Source organism: Poromitra crassiceps (assembly GCF_964638095.1).
Source record: "Poromitra crassiceps genome assembly, chromosome: 3".
NCBI classification, from domain to species: Eukaryota; Metazoa; Chordata; class Actinopteri; order Beryciformes; family Melamphaidae; genus Poromitra; species Poromitra crassiceps.
In genome coordinates this window covers 53,349,168-53,366,233 of record NC_139625.1, presented here as the reverse complement: position 1 = coordinate 53,366,233, position 17,066 = coordinate 53,349,168, and the positions used below count along the sequence as shown (strand labels likewise).

The window sequence follows — 17,066 nt, the reverse complement described above, 5'->3', positions numbered from 1 at the left end:
CATACAGGAATTGGAGCAGCAGCTGCAGACATTAAATGCAACACCTCAACCTGGACCTTCTAGCAGCACCATGGACAATGTGGAGCCAGCTGCTGCAGAGATGGAGGGGGGAACACGGGTGGTTTACATTCAGCAGAGTGAAAAGGTACCCAAGTTCTCTGGTAATCTGGACAAAGCAGACTCTCCTACCTTGGAAGAATGGATTGAACTGATCGAAAACCATATCCAGTTGAAATCAAGTGAGAAAGAAAAAGTAAATTGTGTGTATAACCATTTAGAAGGGGCTGCCCGTGTCGAGGTAAAATATCTGCCTAAACAGGAGAGAGAGACTGTTGTTGGTATATTTCAAATTTTGAGAGAAGTATATGGATGTTCACACTCTCTAATCTCCCTTCAGCGCAGGTTTTTTAACCGTAAACAACGTGAGGGCGAGTCATTGTTGGACTATTCCCATGCCCTTATGTGTCTAATGGACCAGATTGTTGAATCGGACGAGCAAGCTAAGCCTAAATCCCAAAGAGACCTCCGTGACCAGTTTTGTGAGGGTGTCAGGGACCATGGTCTCAGTATAAGACTGCGAGATAAAGTTCGTTTAAACCCCGAGTGGACAATTCGGGATGTACGTAGGGAGGCTGTTCAGTGGACAACACAGTGTGAAGGACAGTCATTTAAGCAGAAGGATAGCCACTCACTTTTTTCTAATGAAGTCCAGGCACAAGCATCTTGTGAGTCAATTGTTGACAATAAATCAAGTTATTCTGAACTGAAAGCCCTTATCGAAGCTCAACAGAGGCAATTAGATTTGCTAATGAAAGCACTGCAACCCTCAAAACAGGAGTATGGGGCTCAACCTCCACCTAAATTTAGACGAACTCCTGATGGAAAGCCAATATGTTTTCGGTGTGATCGGAGGGGCCACATAGCACGTTATTGCACAGCAACTTTCCCTAAAACAACTCAGCCTGAAAAAGGAACAGTCCAAGTGGAAAGACAAGAGCCTGCTAGTGAGCAAAGTCACACACATCTAGAGACAAAGCCTCATTCAGAACTAAACCCAGCTGTTATGTCTGCACTGGTGAGCGAGTGTCCAGTAGTAGAAGTTAAAATGGGGGAAATTGTGGTTCCGTCATTGTTGGACACTGGGTCCATGGTCACAACTATCACTGAAACTTTTTTTAAAGAACAGTTTGGCCACCTCACAGATGCTCAGTTACGTGATTGTGCATGGTTAGATCTTAGGGCAGGAAATGGTCTAGAGCTGCCGTATCTGGGCTATTTGGAGTTGGACATCACTATATTGGGAAAATGTGTCACACGCAGGGGGGTCCTGGTGGTCAGAGATGCAGATGACCCTCAAATGCAGTATAAAAAAATGCGAACCCCTGGTGTACTTGGAATGAATGTGATAAAGGGTTTTTACTATGAGTTGTTTGTTAAGTGTGGCCCCAGCCTGTTTGATGATCCTAGGGTGATGGAGGCCCCAGAATGGAGGCGAGCCCTCAGACACTGCCAAGTGGAAGAGACGATAGCCAACTCCCCTGAGCCCTTCAAAGTAAGAGTGAGAGGTAAGAGCCCATTTTGTGTAGCTGCAGGTACATTAATCATGGTCCCTGTAACATGTCCTAAGGTCCCTTCGCAGCAGCGTATGGAGTTTCTAGTGGAGCCATTACAGCCAGAAGAGGGTGTACTTCCAGAGGGGCTGCTAGTTTCACCTGCCTTAGTGACATCTGAATCAGGGATAGTATATGTACCAGTTACTAATGTAGGCTATTCTGATGTTTGGCTGATTCCACGTAGGGTCATTGCTACAGTGAGCATGGCAAATATAGTATCAGAACAAAGTCCCCAGGTTGAGTTTTGTAGGGATGTTAGTAGCAACGAGTGTACAGCATCGGTGTTCCTTCCGGGAGCTGAGACTAGAGGGGGGAACTGGGATATGCCTCCTTTTGAGGGACTGGAGGGATCTGAGCAACAACAAGCGGCAGCTTTGCTTAGTAAATATAACTCCCTGTTTGCAAAGGATGAAGCTGATTTAGGTTGCACTAATCTGATTCAGCATGAGATCCCCCTGCTAGATGATACTCCTGTCCGTCTGCCATACCGTCGCATCATCCCGACTCAGTATGACATGGTGAGAGCCCATATAAAACAACTGTTGGACAGCCAAATAATCAGAGAAAGTAGTAGTCCATACGCATCACCCATCGTAATGGTGCAGAAGAAAGATGGGGGAAACAGATTGTGTGTAGACTATCGTCGCCTGAATGCTAAAACCAGGAAAGATGCGTTCCCTTTGCCACGGATTGAGGAGTCATTGGATGGACTTGTAGGAGCTAAATGGTTTTCTACTTTGGATTTAGCCAGTGGCTACAACCAAGTTGAGGTTGTTGAAAAGGACAGAGCAAAGACAGCGTTCTGTACTCCATTTGGATTATTCGAGTTTAATAGAATGCCATTTGGATTGTGCAATGCCCCTAGCACTTTTCAGCGCCTTATGGAGCGCATGTTTGGAGACTGCCGTTATCAATCTGTTTTGCTGTACCTGGATGACGTGATTGTGTTCTCTTCCTCTATCCAGCAGCATTTGGAGAGGTTGGAGGAAGTTTTCTCTCGGTTACAGAAGCAGGGGCTCAAGGTAAAATTTTCAAAATGCAACTTCTTTCAGAGACAAGTGAAATATCTTGGCCATGTAGTATCGGCTGAGGGAGTTGCAACAGACCCCGACAAGGTCGCTATTGTAAAGGATTGGAAGACCCCCACTAATCTGGCTGAGCTCAAATCTTTTCTGGGGTTTGCCAGTTATTACAGGCGCTTCATAGCTGGGTTTGCAAAGTTGGCTGCTCCCTTGAACAATGCGGCAGCACAACTGTCCCCAGGTATAAAAAAGGGTAAGACCCCCAGGAAGCCACTGGCCCCAGTCTGGACAGCAGAGTGTGAAGAGATGTTTGGCCAACTAAAGAAAGCACTGATCTCTGCACCAGTGTTGGCCTATGCAGACTTTCATAAGCCATTTGTGTTAGAGATTGATGCTAGCCATGCAGGTTTGGGGGCAGTACTTTGTCAGGAACATGGAGGGAAGCGCAGGCCTGTTGCTTATGCTAGTAGGGCACTCAAGCCTACAGAAAAGAACATGCAGAACTATAGCTCTATGAAGTTAGAATTCCTTGCTCTTAAGTGGGCAGTGTCCGAGAAATTCAGAGGATACTTGTTAGGGGGTTCTTGCACTGTGTATACAGACAACAATCCACTCACCCACCTAGATACAGCAAAACTTGGAGCAGTAGAGCAACGATGGGCAGGCGAGCTGGCTCCTTTCAACCTTACCTTAAAATATCGTCCGGGGGCTCGGAATGGGAATGCAGATGCCTTGTCTCGCCAGTACAGGGAGGCCAGTGGAGCTGAGGCCTCAGAGGAGGAGACTGTTTGTGAGGGAGTGCCCTTTGTTGTTCAATCTGACATTTCTGTCCTCCCAGGTTGTTCCAAAGAGAGCCTAGCCATGTTGCAAGCACAAGACCCAGTTATTGGACCGCTTTTGGCCTGTTGGGGAAAAGGCAGGCCACCTGATTCAAAGGAGAGGGAGAGATTTGGTCGTGGTACCAAGGAGCTTGCACGACAATGGGGACGCCTAAGGGAGGAAGGGAAAGTGCTGTACCGTCAGTTCAACTCTCCTGATGGTGGTAAGGAGATTTACCAGCTTGTACTGCCACAGTGTTTACATAAAGATGTCCTCACTCAGCTGCATGATCATCATGGGCATCAGGGGGTGGAACGTACTTTGCAACTAGTGCGTTCCCGGTGCTACTGGCCCAACATGTACAAAGATGTCGAGAAATGGTGTCAACAGTGTGGGAGATGTGTTTTGGCTAAAGCTGTACAGCCAACAATCAAACCTTTTATGGGCAGTCTGCAGGCTTCTCGGCCACATGAAGTCCTTGCAATAGATTTTACTGTGTTGGAACCAGCTTCAAATGGAAGAGAAAATGTGTTGGTCTTAACAGATGTGTTTTCCAAGTACACCCAGGCCATTCCCACCAAAGATCAGCGGGCCAGTACTGTAGCTGATGTTTTGGTGAAGCACTGGTTTCATTTATTTGGGCCCCCTGAGCGTATCCATTCAGACCAGGGGAGAAATTTTGAGAGTAATTTGGTCCGACAGTTATGTAAGGTCTATAGGATTCGCAAGTCTCGTACTACCCCATACCATCCTCAAGGTAATGGTCAGTGTGAGCGGTTTAACCGTACATTGCATGATTTGCTGCGCACACTGCCCCCAGACCAGAAGAGATATTGGCCACGGCACCTTCCTCAGGTGACCTATGCATACAACACCACAGTGCATCAGTCCACTGGCATGACTCCCTACTTTTTAATGTTTGGCCGAGAGCCCAGGCTGCCTGTAGATTTTTTGCTAGGGGGGGAGGTAGAGGAGTCTGAGCAGGGCCAGGAAGACTGGGTGCAGGAGCACCAGGAGTCACTTGAGGAAGCATATAGTCATGTACGACAGCGGTTGGCTGCAAGGAGACAGTACAGAGACCAGAAACAGGAGGAGCAAGTGAGAGATCCATCCTTAAGTGAGGGAGACCTTGTGTATCTCCGGAACCATGGGGTGAGGGGCCGAAATAAGATCCAGGATGTCTGGGAATCGACCCCTTACCGGGTGGTACAGTGTCCCCCAGAGCGCGGTGTTGTCTACTCCATCACCCCAGCAGTCCAGGATGGGCCAGTACGGCAAGTCCACCGGACTGAGTTGAGAGGTATGCCTGCTGGTGGGTTGAGGATGGATACAGGCCATGATGCAGGGGAAGAGCAGGGGGACATGGGAGACAATGCTGAAATAGATTTTAAACTCACAGACACACTGACATTTGAATCTCATTGTGAAGAGTCACTTTCAGAATCCGAACTTTGCCCAGAGGCTGAGGTGTGTGAAGGAGAGGAGGACATAGAAACAGAAGGGTCACCAGTGGTAGTTGATGGCCTCCGAAAGTCTTCTAGAATTACTGCAGGCAAACACAGTAATCTTTTTCGACTTCCAAAATCTGTAACACCAAATGTTGATGCATCAGTATAATAAGGTATAGTGTTCTTTTCCTGATTTCAGAGTTTTTTCCCAGTGTATTTTTTAATCAGTACATCGTCGGGGCGCCGATTCATTTTGAGGGGGAGATATGTGGTGGGTGGCGCCAACGAGAAAAGGGGAGGTGCCCGAATTACTTCATATAGGGTTACCTGTAGGAGGAGGAACACTAGAGCACAGCTGATTCAGGCCAGATGATTGAGGCAGGTGCACACCTCAGTCCATGCTGGCATGCAGGGAAGGCCACAGAGCAGGAACAAAGAGGTAGGCCACTGCCTATGGCTATTTTCTGTGTGTAGTGTTTTACATTGTTTGCTGTGAATGTGTGTGACATTTATTGTTTAATCATGTATTGCAGATAATCTGCTTCCCTGCTGGGTTGAAGGCGGCTGGTAGTCGATAGGACAGTTACCATCGACGTACCAGGTATTTTAAAGCAGTCGTGTAGTTTTAACATTTAATCATTATGTATTTTAATATTTTGGAAATAAAGTGTTTTAAGATTGTTAATTTTTGTTCCCTGCAGAGCATCAGCGGGTCCAGTCGCTGCTCTTGCCGTGATACATTTTGTTTGTTATTTTGGGGTTTATTCTCTTGTCTAGTTCGCCCTGGCAAGTGTGCTGGTAGCGGGCAAAGAAGAATGGGCTTTGCCCTTAGGGCGGACTAGTTTTCTTTTTTTCTGTTTGTTTGTTTATTTGTTTGTTTATTTGTTTGCTTATTTAATCCGCTTCTTCCCCACCATTGCCACTTCACCTGGTAATCCCAGTTTGACTGTCAGGGCAGGCTTAAAGTGTGCCGTGCTTATAAATGGTTGCAGTGAATTGAATCACGTGTGTAAACTTTGTTTCACCCAGAGTGCCAGAGTTCTTTACCCTACGGGTGTGTGCAGTGAACAAACTGATTTATCCTACAGTGTGTAGCCTACGGGTGTGTGCAGTGAACAAACTGATTTATCCTACAGTGTGTAGCCTACTGGTGTGCAGTGAACATAACCCCTGCCCTGTTAACAATAACTGAGAGGTTCTATGGAAAGAGGTCAATGTGGGCCTACTGGGATTGTCAAGCTGAACTATTGTAATAAAATAATTTGCTGTTTAAAAGTACATCCTTGATTGTCATTCTTATGCTAGGGACCTATATGGTGGGTGTAACATAAGTAAGGGACATTGGTTTTTCTGCATCGTGTCTTTGCTTTTTTGCTTCCCTCAGCTCGTTCCACTTGCCCCAACCATCACACACACACACACACACACACACACACACACACACACACACACACACACACACACACACACTTTTGTTGTTACATTGCATTCAGACCTGATTCAATAAAACACTTAAAATTATCTAGCCTACATTAGGCCTACTACTCTGTATGACGAACACATGCAATATTGGCTAGACTTCCCAGAAATTTGTTTACGCATGCACGCGCACATGCGCACGCACATGCACATACGCACTATAGTAGGATGACTGATAGATAACGTGCAATGATGTTTTTTTTGTGGATGTCACGCATGCTCAGACGTCATTATTAGTTACCCCCCCCCCCCCTCTCTCTCTCTCTCTCTCTCTCTCTGGCTCTCGAGCTGAGAGGGAGCATCTGTATCAGTGCTGTGAGAGAGATGGACGTGTCTGCTGCTCCAGATAGCCTATAAAAAGCACATCGTCTTCTCCTCCTCCCGCAGAGTGAGTGAGGTTACCGCAGGTCTCGGCTCTGCCTGGCCGGACGCACACGCACTGACCGCGGTGCCCTTGAGGAGGACTGCCGCAAGAGAACAAGGTGGAAGAAAAATAAAAGGTAACAGGGGAAGAAGAGGTGATGGAGCAGCGGATGTCTCTACACCTTGACAGACACAAGAAGATGCTCGCTAAATGCTGAGGCTGACTGCCGGAGAGGTGAGTGTTCGGTGGGGCGAGAGGCGAGAATCACCAGCCACTCACCGGGCACCTGGACACAATCTCGCGTCAGGCAGGTGCCTGCCTGGTGATTGATTTATCGATAGGCAATGCAAATATAAAATCGATGTCAAGTCACCGATTGGGAAATTACCTGCATGCAATGGACTGTCGGGTTGATTGATTCAGGTGCCTTGTGCCAATGTGCCAATCTGCGGGCGCAGCGTGTGAGCGCGCACACGTTTTTCTCCATTCATGAATCCCATGGCTTGTACATAGGCTACTAGTGCAGTTTGATGGACGCTGTTAGGCTATAGGTTACTATAAACCTTGACGCACGCACTTTGTACATGTGGGAATTAAACCCGCAACCCTGTCAAGCTCAGTGAGTCACGCAGTCCCGTTGTTAGAGCAGCCTATTACAGTAGGCTAATTGATTCTAGGTGGATCAATGTCGATGATAACATAGGGCTGCATGGTAAATATATCGCGAGATTTTGCCTATTGTGATTTCACAATATTATATCCAAAATCTCGCATGTATGCCATATGGCATAGCCTAAATGTTGTATTTTCCTTGTTAGGCTGTATTAGGCTACAGTAAATAGATTTCTGAATTTACCAAAACTGTTATAGCTTCTATTATTTGCCTTTGCTCACTTAGTCATTATAACCACATTACTGATGATGATCAAAAATCTCATTGTGTAAAATATTTAGTAAAAGCACCAATAGTCATCCCTATTTATTGTTGCAATATTGATATTGAGGTATTTGGTAAAAAATATTGTGATATTCCATTTTGCCCATATCGCCCAGCCTATAGATTATGTTGTAAATGGTGTTTAGACAATACAGCCCCCCCCCCCCCCCCCCCCCCCCCGCTGTGTGTATCTGTGTGTGTGTGTGTGTGTGTGTGTGTGTGTGTGTGTGTGTGTGTGTGTCTCATGTGTGTGTGTGTCACGTGTGTGTGTGTGTGTGTGTGTGTCAACCCGCTGGCATCAGGGGAGGGACCTAGATAACCTTGACGTGACTGACACACACACACACACGTAGAGGCAATGAAAGGATGACGTGAAAGAAACACGCATGTGAAACATGCGTATCATATCAGATATGTTCATCTCTGAGGCATAAAGCAGGTCTGCAGCAGTCTCTGCCCAGTGGAGATGCTGTATGAATACTGCAGGGGATCATCGCTGTTGAGGACAATTCAACTATTAGATGCCTGTTCATAAAAGTGATAGGAGATATTCCATAGCAAAGATATTCCCTAAAGACACTATAACACTAAAAGAAATTAGGCCGATATGAAGCGCCCATTGATTTATCCAGCAGAATATAGGACATTGATGCTTATAAAAGATCCATCCATCAAAATAGCAGGAGTGCAGTCGAGGGCGTAGCCAAAATAAGGTGTAATTTTGCTGTCAGATATCTAAGACGAGCAATCTCCGCTCCACAGAGAGATGCAGGGAGCTTCATCTGCGGCATCCTCATCCTCAATCTTCTTCATCCTCCTCTCTGGTCTGGTCAGGGTTGGTGGCAGCCCGCAGTGAGTGACTATACTGTAGGCTTAACTGTAAGATGTGAAATAGGCTTTTCAGAGCAGCAGCAGCAGCAGCATCAGAGGCAGCATTGCGGAGGCGGGCTGCATCACCCAAAATGGTAAAATACAACCATTGACTGAGACATCAGACAGGGACATGAGGGGAGGAGGAGCAGGGTTTCATCAGCATCCCATTCATCATATTCATAGCAGGATATCAGGTTTCAGCTACCCTAAGATTATATCCTCTGAAATGCCATCAGCGCACATTTAGCCTCGTGAATGTTGCTCTCTTTTTGAATTCATTCACTGAATTGTGCATTTTTGATGTTGCAGTTGAACTCAGTTGATCACTCATGTCACTTAAAACCCCATTCACATGAGCCCATTTGGATGAAGAGAGAGGGCATGTTATGCATGGAACAATAGAGTAACTCCCAATTACATTCACTTTAGATTCAAACAGTTCAGGAGGAGGATTATGCTCAAAACACACATTTTCTTATAAAGGTTTGTATATCCTCACTTACTGTTTTAATTTGTTATTGGGTACTTCAGGCTGATAGGTGGGAATACATCTACACCCCCTAGTGAGAGTAGTTAGGACACCACAGCACCACCAGCACCACCAGCACCACCAAACCCTTCCCTGCTGCACCACAGCTTTTAAACCACATATTTAAACTTGTCAGGAAAACATCATGGATTCAAGTGTGCAATGCGGTTGTTTGTGACCTGAGATGACAAGCACTTGTTATGTATTGATTGATCATGTCTTCTTGAAAAGTATTTCACGACAGATCAAGTGATATTGTGAATTCCTGCTGAGATTCCGCATGTACCGCAACCCTGAATTAAGTGGTGTGGTCGTGGTAGATCCTCTATTATGTGGCCAGATGACTTCAGGCTGATGAGTGTACTCCATAACCCCAGCGAAATAAACAAGTGACATCCTATCTATATGTATGCATGATCAGGATTCTTTCTGTTGATAGATGTGGAAACAAGCAGACTAATAAGTGTGTATGGTGTGAAATGCAGCAGTAGCACCTGCTGCACGGCATCTCTCTGCTGCAGTGGGCTGTTACTACCCTGTTAGTGATCCATGAAAGAGCCAGACGGCCTTGAAGAGAAAAGTTAGAAGGAGAGACTCGGACAAGATGAGCAAGGAGGAGGGAAGGGAGAATCTACCTGTCAGCTAGCCAATTTGCAAGAAATGCATTTGCTGTTTGCATTGCACAGTTATCACTTCTTACAATGTTACAGTCTGTTGACACTCAGTCAGCCAAGTGCGTAAAAGCTGACGTGGCTAACATCATGGCAGACTGACAAATATCAAAATAGACGTGTTTTGGTTTGCCGACAGCGTAGCAATATGTGAGTTTGTTGGTCGGAAATCTACAGTAGTGTGTTCCACATTAGCATATCTCCATCTCAGGGTGAGCGAGGTGAAGGGAGAAAGAATAAGGGGAAGAGAGAGAGACAGAGAAAGAGAGAGAGAGAAAGAGAGAGAGAGGGAGAGAGAGGCAGATACAGAGAGAGAGAGAGAGAGAGAGAGCGAGAGGGAGAGAGAGGCAGAGAGCCAGAGAGAGAGAGACATAGAGACACACAGAGAGAGAGAGAGAGAGAGAGAGAGAGAGAGAGAGAGCTTATGTAATGGTCATTGCCAACACTCTAACCCCCCGTGAAGGTCATGTTAACCAAGGAGCGGAAAGCACCATAATGACATTGCTCATCTGCCACTATGATGTGTGGATCTGCTAATATGCGCTTAATGTGACAGAGAAATAACATTAAACTCATCATAGCCCAGACAGGAGAAGCTTCCATTCCCTGGCAAACCTGTCACATAGTTGGACAATGTGAGCCACTGGTATTAATACTACAGATATAAAGATATATATCATGCAGCATCCCAGAGAGAGAGAGAGAGAGAGAGAGAGAGAGAGAGAGAGAGAGAGAGAGAGAGAGAGAGAGACACAGTGAGACAGAGAAGAAAGGCAGAGGTTTTGTGTGTGTGTGTGTGTGTGTGTGTGTGTGTGTGTAAAACATGCGATTCTCAATTGTCCTCTCTCCTCCCACGCAGGTGTCTGTCTTCTCTGAAGTGTTTTATGATGGAATCCACTCACCTCCTGGGTGGCTCCAAGAAGAGAGTAAAGATCCACCCTCACACCGTCACAGCCAAATACGCCACACACACCCCCTACTCCCCCCAGCCCGGTGTGCACACACACTTCCCCCAGCCCGGCGACGACAACTACGATGATGCGCCTTCCTTCGAGGACTTTGGCTCCTTCCTGGAGGAGACCTCGGACAAGAAACAGCTGACGGACAGCAGGAGGTGGCCTCGGACTCTGTTTGGCTCCAGGGCCAAAGAAAGAGACACACCCCTCAAACCCCAGGCCGCGGTGGGAGGAGACGAGGGTGAGGGGGGAGCCGGAGTGGCGAAGGGGTCTGGGAAAGGCGTCGGGGAACAGCTGGCCAGTTTCGGGGAGGCGTCTGTGTCGGCGTCTCGACTGACCTGGCTGGGGCTGCTGGGCGCGGCGCTGGCTCACGGCTGTCTGATCGTTCTGACCCGCCTGGCCTCCGAACGCTTCAGCCTGGGCCCCCTGTTCCTGCTCCTGGTCCGCTCCATTGTGCAGCTGCTGTCCGTGGCTGTGCCGTTGCAGAGGGGGGAGAATCCATTTGGGCCGCAGGGCTACCGGCTGCGTCTGCTCTGTTACGGCATCACCTACTCCCTCTCCCTCTGCTGCGCCTACGCCTCCTTAACCTTCGTCTCCCCCGGAGACGCCACCGTAACCTGGCGCCTGGCGACCACGGCGCTGTCGGCCACTCTGGCCTTCCTGCTGCTGGAGGAGAGGCTGGGGTTGGCTGATGGCATCACCCTAGCGGCGGGGCTGTGTGGCTTGGGGCTGGTGTTGCTTCCCGCGGCGGACGAGGCCGAGTCGGATTCACGGAGTGACCCGGTGGCATTCTGGAGGAGCGCGTTCGGCTGGTCTCTGTCGGTGCTGGCCGGGCTGTGGATGGCCCTGGCGCTGGTCGGCTATCGGTCCCTGAAGGAGCGGGTGGGAGTGGGCACGGCTCTGTTCACGGTCAGCTGGACGGGGTGCCTCCTGGCCCCGGGCTCCCTGGCCCTGCTGCAGGAGGGCTGGTCGTGGCCCTCGGGCGGCCCGGCCTGGGGCTTAGTGCTGGGGCTGGCTGCCTGCTCAGTGGGGGCGTTCCTGGGGATGACCCACGCGCTCACCCGCCTCCACCCGGCCCTGGTGTCGGCCTCTCAGGGCCTGGAGGTGCCTGTGGCCGTGCTGCTGCAGCTGGCCGTGCTGCCCGCGCTCCCCTCTGCCCCCGAGGTGGTCGGGAACACCATGGTGGTGCTAAGCGTCGGTTGGCTGGTGGCGATGAAGCTCCTCCCCTCTCGTGGCAGTGGGCGGCGCCAGAGAGAGGAGTATGAGGAGATTCTGGACTCACCCATCAAATAGACACCTCCCCCCTCTCTCTCTCTCTCTCTCTCTCTCTCTCTTCACACTCTCTCTCGCTCCTCCTCTCTCACCACTCCTCTAACACCTCCCATGAGATTGGTGAATGTGTGTCGTATCAGTGTACATAAGAGACTGCTGAATGTCTACAGGAGAGTTATCTATTTTGTATTGTCCATTGCTTTTGGGGAAAGTGCCAATATTGTCTTGTCTGTTATGGTGACTATGTGATGTGACATTAAAATCTCTATGGTAAATACAATGCTCTCTCTGTCTGAAGCCACATGCATCTAATCAAGATCTCATGCCTGCCTAGGTGCATGCATGTTTGTGCTTTATACTGGCTGTATTTCACACCGGTGTAATGTCTATGACTTTTACCAGCCAGCTGAGGGTCGGCCAAAGATGGCTGCCATCTATCTGTCTGCTGGCGAGCGAGAGGAGGAGCGGGGGAGAGGAGGAGGATAGCGAGAGACACAAGAGGAAGATAAATGGAAGGAGACAGACAAAAGATGATAGGATGGGCTCAGAGATAAGAGAAGCGGGAGAGGAAGGAGACAAAAGAGAAGGATGCTGAGTGAGACAGACAGAGAGAAGAAGGACAGAAAGTGAGGCTGACGGTGGCTGGCTCTCGCAGTGCGTCTGGCCAGCTGGCTAATAAAGGCTCTGCTCTAAGTGTGGGAGCAGTCAATAGCCCTGTTCCAAACAGGTCCCTATTACAGAAATAGTGTGTTTATTGAACTGTTAATTTGATTCACTATATAGTCCACTATAAAATACCCCCAATGCACTGCAATTTCTAACAGTGAATGTACCCTACATTTTCTCCCATCTACCAGAATGCAATGTGGCCGTGTTTACCAAGGGAGAAGAAGAGTGAGGTATATCACTATATGACAAACACTACATGGGGAATAGTGGATGTGTGAATGAGTGAACCATTCTGAACATGGCTAATATAAGGTGGTGTCAAATAAACCAGCACTGTCACTCTGCTACTACTTCCCCTCTTCCTCTCTCTGTCTTGCAAAGTAAAAAGTATCTAGGTATTAAAAATGAATGAAGCACCAACATGAGACGACATGACAATGCTTCCAATTCTTATGCTCTGGCATCCACACACACTATGCATGGTACACAGCAGTGTGTGTGTGTGTGTGTGTGTGTGTGTGTGTGTGTGTGTGTGTGTGTGTGTGTGTGTGTGTGTGTGTGTGTGTGTGTGTGTGTGTGTGTGTGTGTGTGTGTGTGTGTGTACGTGCGTGCGTGCGGGTGTGCGTACGTGCGTGCGGGTGTGCGTACGTGCCACATGCAGTGGCGGACTGGGACCATTTTTCAGGCCGGGAGTTTGACTCCACCCAGGCCAGGCCAATACATGTGGACACACGAAAAATTTGGGCTGTTTGAAGCAAGATTTAGTGAATATAATGCTAACGTGATGTTACATGTTACCTATTTGTTCACTAATAGAATTCAACATTGCCTAGATAACTGCAAGTATAATATGAAGACGTAAAAACAAAAACATGGCTCTGTACAAAAGCATCACAGCAAACTTAATTTAAGGAAGAGTGCAGTTAGTGTCCTGTCTTGTCTTGTCTGAGGTGAAATGCAAATACAAAAATAATCAAATCAAACTGCTTCATCTCCACTTTAAACTGTATTGTGCAGTCCTACTGATAATCTCATAATGGAAGTTAGTGATAGTTAACTTAGGTTCAGGAGCAGGGTCACACCTCAACCACTTCTCTAACCACGCCTCTAACCACACCTCAATGACCTGGCAGGTTACATATACCTGGTGAACCTGTCCTGCCCTGTTTGTCTCAGATCGTCTCAGTTCTCTCGACCCACCCCTCCCTTCCCTTCATCCCTACCCGCAACCCTCATCCCTTCACCCCCCTTCCCTTCATCCCTCATCCCAACCCTCACCTCCTAACATCCTCATTCCTTCCCGTCAAATCCGGTGCATGTCTCTCTCATGTCTCATTCCCAGGATCTGTCTGGAGGGGTCTGAAATCAGCTCGGACGTAAACACGCCTGAGAAGCAATCCGCTCGGGCAGCTCATGCCGAGACGGAACCCTCAACGCTGAGTGTCCCTCTGCCCGGTCTTCAGTTCCTCCTCCCAGACCAGACAGATGTTAACGGACGACATCTCCATGCACCCTCACCTGCACCTCAACACATACACATTTCAATCTTCAACACATACACATTTCAATCTTCATTAAACTTCTAAACGATATATTTTTGTGGTGTGGTCCTTGCTAGTGAAAAGCACATTAATGTGAAAGCAATAAGCATAGCCTACATGTTTCACTTTATGCTCTGAAATTGTAGCCTACTTGAAGGTTCCTGATTCTGATGAGTCCAACACCCCCAGCTCTGCAGGAGGCAGGAGCACCTGCTGCAGTGCTAGTGTGGCTTCTGCTTCCTTCTCCACTTTTGTGAAGAAAACCCCAAAAGCAATCCAACCAATACTTTCAGTTTAGTCATTACTGTTTACATTTGACCAATGGCATTTTTATATATAGCCTAATAAATCAATCAATCAATCAATCAATCAATCAATAAATCAATACAAATTAGTGTTATTATTAATTTAATTTCTCTAGAATATTCTAGAGGCAATAGACAATACCACTGAAAGTGTAGTTTAGGCCAAGACACAACATAGTCTCTCTTTCCACCTCTCTGCACCTCTTTTCTTTTCCATTTTGGCACCGTTGAACAGCAAGCCCCGCCCACCCGCACTGGGGTCTCAGCAGCTTCTCACTCACTGACAAGATAACTCATTCCTGCCTGCAGCCTGCCTGCCTGCTATCCGTGCAACTAGGAACACTTATACATACTGGCCTGCCTGGCCTGCTGTTCAGTGAGTGGCCTGACTGCGCAGCGGGAAGGGGAAAAATAAATAAATAAAAATTTGCAGGCCAGGCCAGGCCACCGGGTAACGGCTAGGTGCAGTCCGCGCCTGGCCACATGCATGCCAAGTTGGCTACTGTGAGACAAGTGTACGGGAGATCTGGACATGAAAGATAATGTGATCTCTTTTTCTCCTGCTTGATGCTCTTGTGTACATTGTTCATTGTGACATTTAAGAAATAGGTCGAGGTATATATATATATATATATATATATATATATATATATATATATATAGATATAAATGAAAAATTAATTCAGGTATAGCTGCAGTCTTCCACCCAGCTGCACACAGTCACAAGCATACATTCAAGGGCATGGTCATAAAGCTTTCATTAGTGAACATGTTGCTGTGTGATGTCATGTCAGTGCCAGTGGGCTGGCCTAATTAAAATCACATGATAGTACACATGCTCTTTGTCTCTCACTTTTGCATTCTCATATTACTCTCTATCTTGATATCATTCACTATCTCTCTCTCTCTGTTTTGAGCTCGCTTTTGCCCTCTTTCAGTCAAACTCCACCAAACAAACAGACAAACAAACAACAACAACCAAACAACAAACAGCATAAACACATTACAAACTGGAAAGGCCCTCAGAGAGCCAGACCTCTGCCAAGGTTTGTGTTATTAATGCCTGTTTGTGGCTCTGATCTGGGTCGGCTCCAAAATGTCACGGCTTCTTCCTCGGCCCACATTACACCCTTCCACCAAGTTTCATTGAAATCGGGCCAGCAGCTTTTCTGTAATCCTGCTGACAAACAAATGGCACTGAAAACATAACCTCCTTGGTGGAGGTAACGGATGAAGAGGCGGTTTGGAAAAACAGCACAATAATTCTTCAACTTTCCAAACAATATTGAGAAAACGCCATTACAATGAAGTCAGTCAACACCAGGCATCCATCCTGTGTGGCTTGTAACTGTGTGTGTGTGTGTGTGTGTGTGTGTGTGTATGTGTCTGTGTGTGGGTGTGTGCGTGTGTGTGTGTGTGTGTGTGTGTGTGTGTGTGTGTGTGTGTGTGTGTGTGTGTGTGTGTGTGTGTGTGTGTGTGTGTGTGTACGTGTGTGTGTGTACGTGTGTGTGTGTGTGTGTGTGTGTGTGTGTACGTGTGTGCATGCGTGTGTGGCTGCAGGAGGGACAGGCTGCACTGTAAGGTCTGGCACGGTTCCATAAATCATAAACACTTCATAAGTCAAAGCCTGTTTGCATAAATAGAGTGTTAAAGCAGCTGACCGACAGGGAGCGGCCAACCCAGAATGAAGCGCTGTCCAATGCCTCTCAGACACTTTCTTCCTGTGCTTGACCTCACCTACACAGACAGTGAAGTGCTGCTGTGAACTCAGGTATATGCAGGACAGGATACAGCACATGCATACATAAATACATGACGCACACACATGCAAGTATAGACATTCACACTTACATTATGTGCATGGCACAAAAACAAACAAGTCAAGTCAAGTCAAGTCAAGTTTATTTGTATAGCCCTAATTCACAAGCATGTGCCAGAGGGCTTCACAGAAAATATGTCTAGCTAATTCTAGCTGACACAACAGTAGCAAATTACAGTAGTAATGATAACACATTGAACAATTGAAAAACAAACACACACACACACACACACACACACACACACACACACACACACACACACACACACACACACACACACACACACACACACACACACACACACACACACAGACACACACACACACACACACACACACACACACACACACACACAAAGTGCCCTTCGGGGACAAATAATAAACTGAACTTGAACTTGAACTTGAACTTGAACACACACACACACACACACACACACACACACACACACACACACATGATGAGCTGTGATAATGAGTTGATTATTGCTGAAGTATTACTTGGGGGGGAGGGGGGGGGGTCACTTTTGGGGTATTTACATAGACCTACATGCATTTCCTGGGGATGTACCCTAACCATGCAGTATTTGCCTAAACCTAACCTTAACCTAACCCTTAACCTTAACCTCTGACCCCTAAATCAGCTTTTTACCAACTGGGGACATGGCTTTTGTCCCCAATTGCACAAGCCGCCCCCATTCACCTGGGTCCAAATGTATAAACCATGTGTACTCATGAAAAGTGTTCTGCAC

The 17,066-nt window shown here is 47.4% G+C and overlaps 1 pseudogene across 1 annotated transcript; it reads left to right on the top strand.

Annotated features, from left to right (window-relative positions):
* The first annotated feature begins 6,860 nt into the window (after positions 1 to 6,860).
* LOC310772679 (solute carrier family 35 member G2 pseudogene) lies at positions 6,861 to 12,004 on the top strand (annotated as a pseudogene). The gene is made up of 2 exons (XR_014554028.1): positions 6,861 to 6,979; positions 10,615 to 12,004. The product of XR_014554028.1 is annotated as a solute carrier family 35 member G2 pseudogene (transcript).
* Positions 12,005 to 17,066: the final 5,062 nt, after the last annotated feature.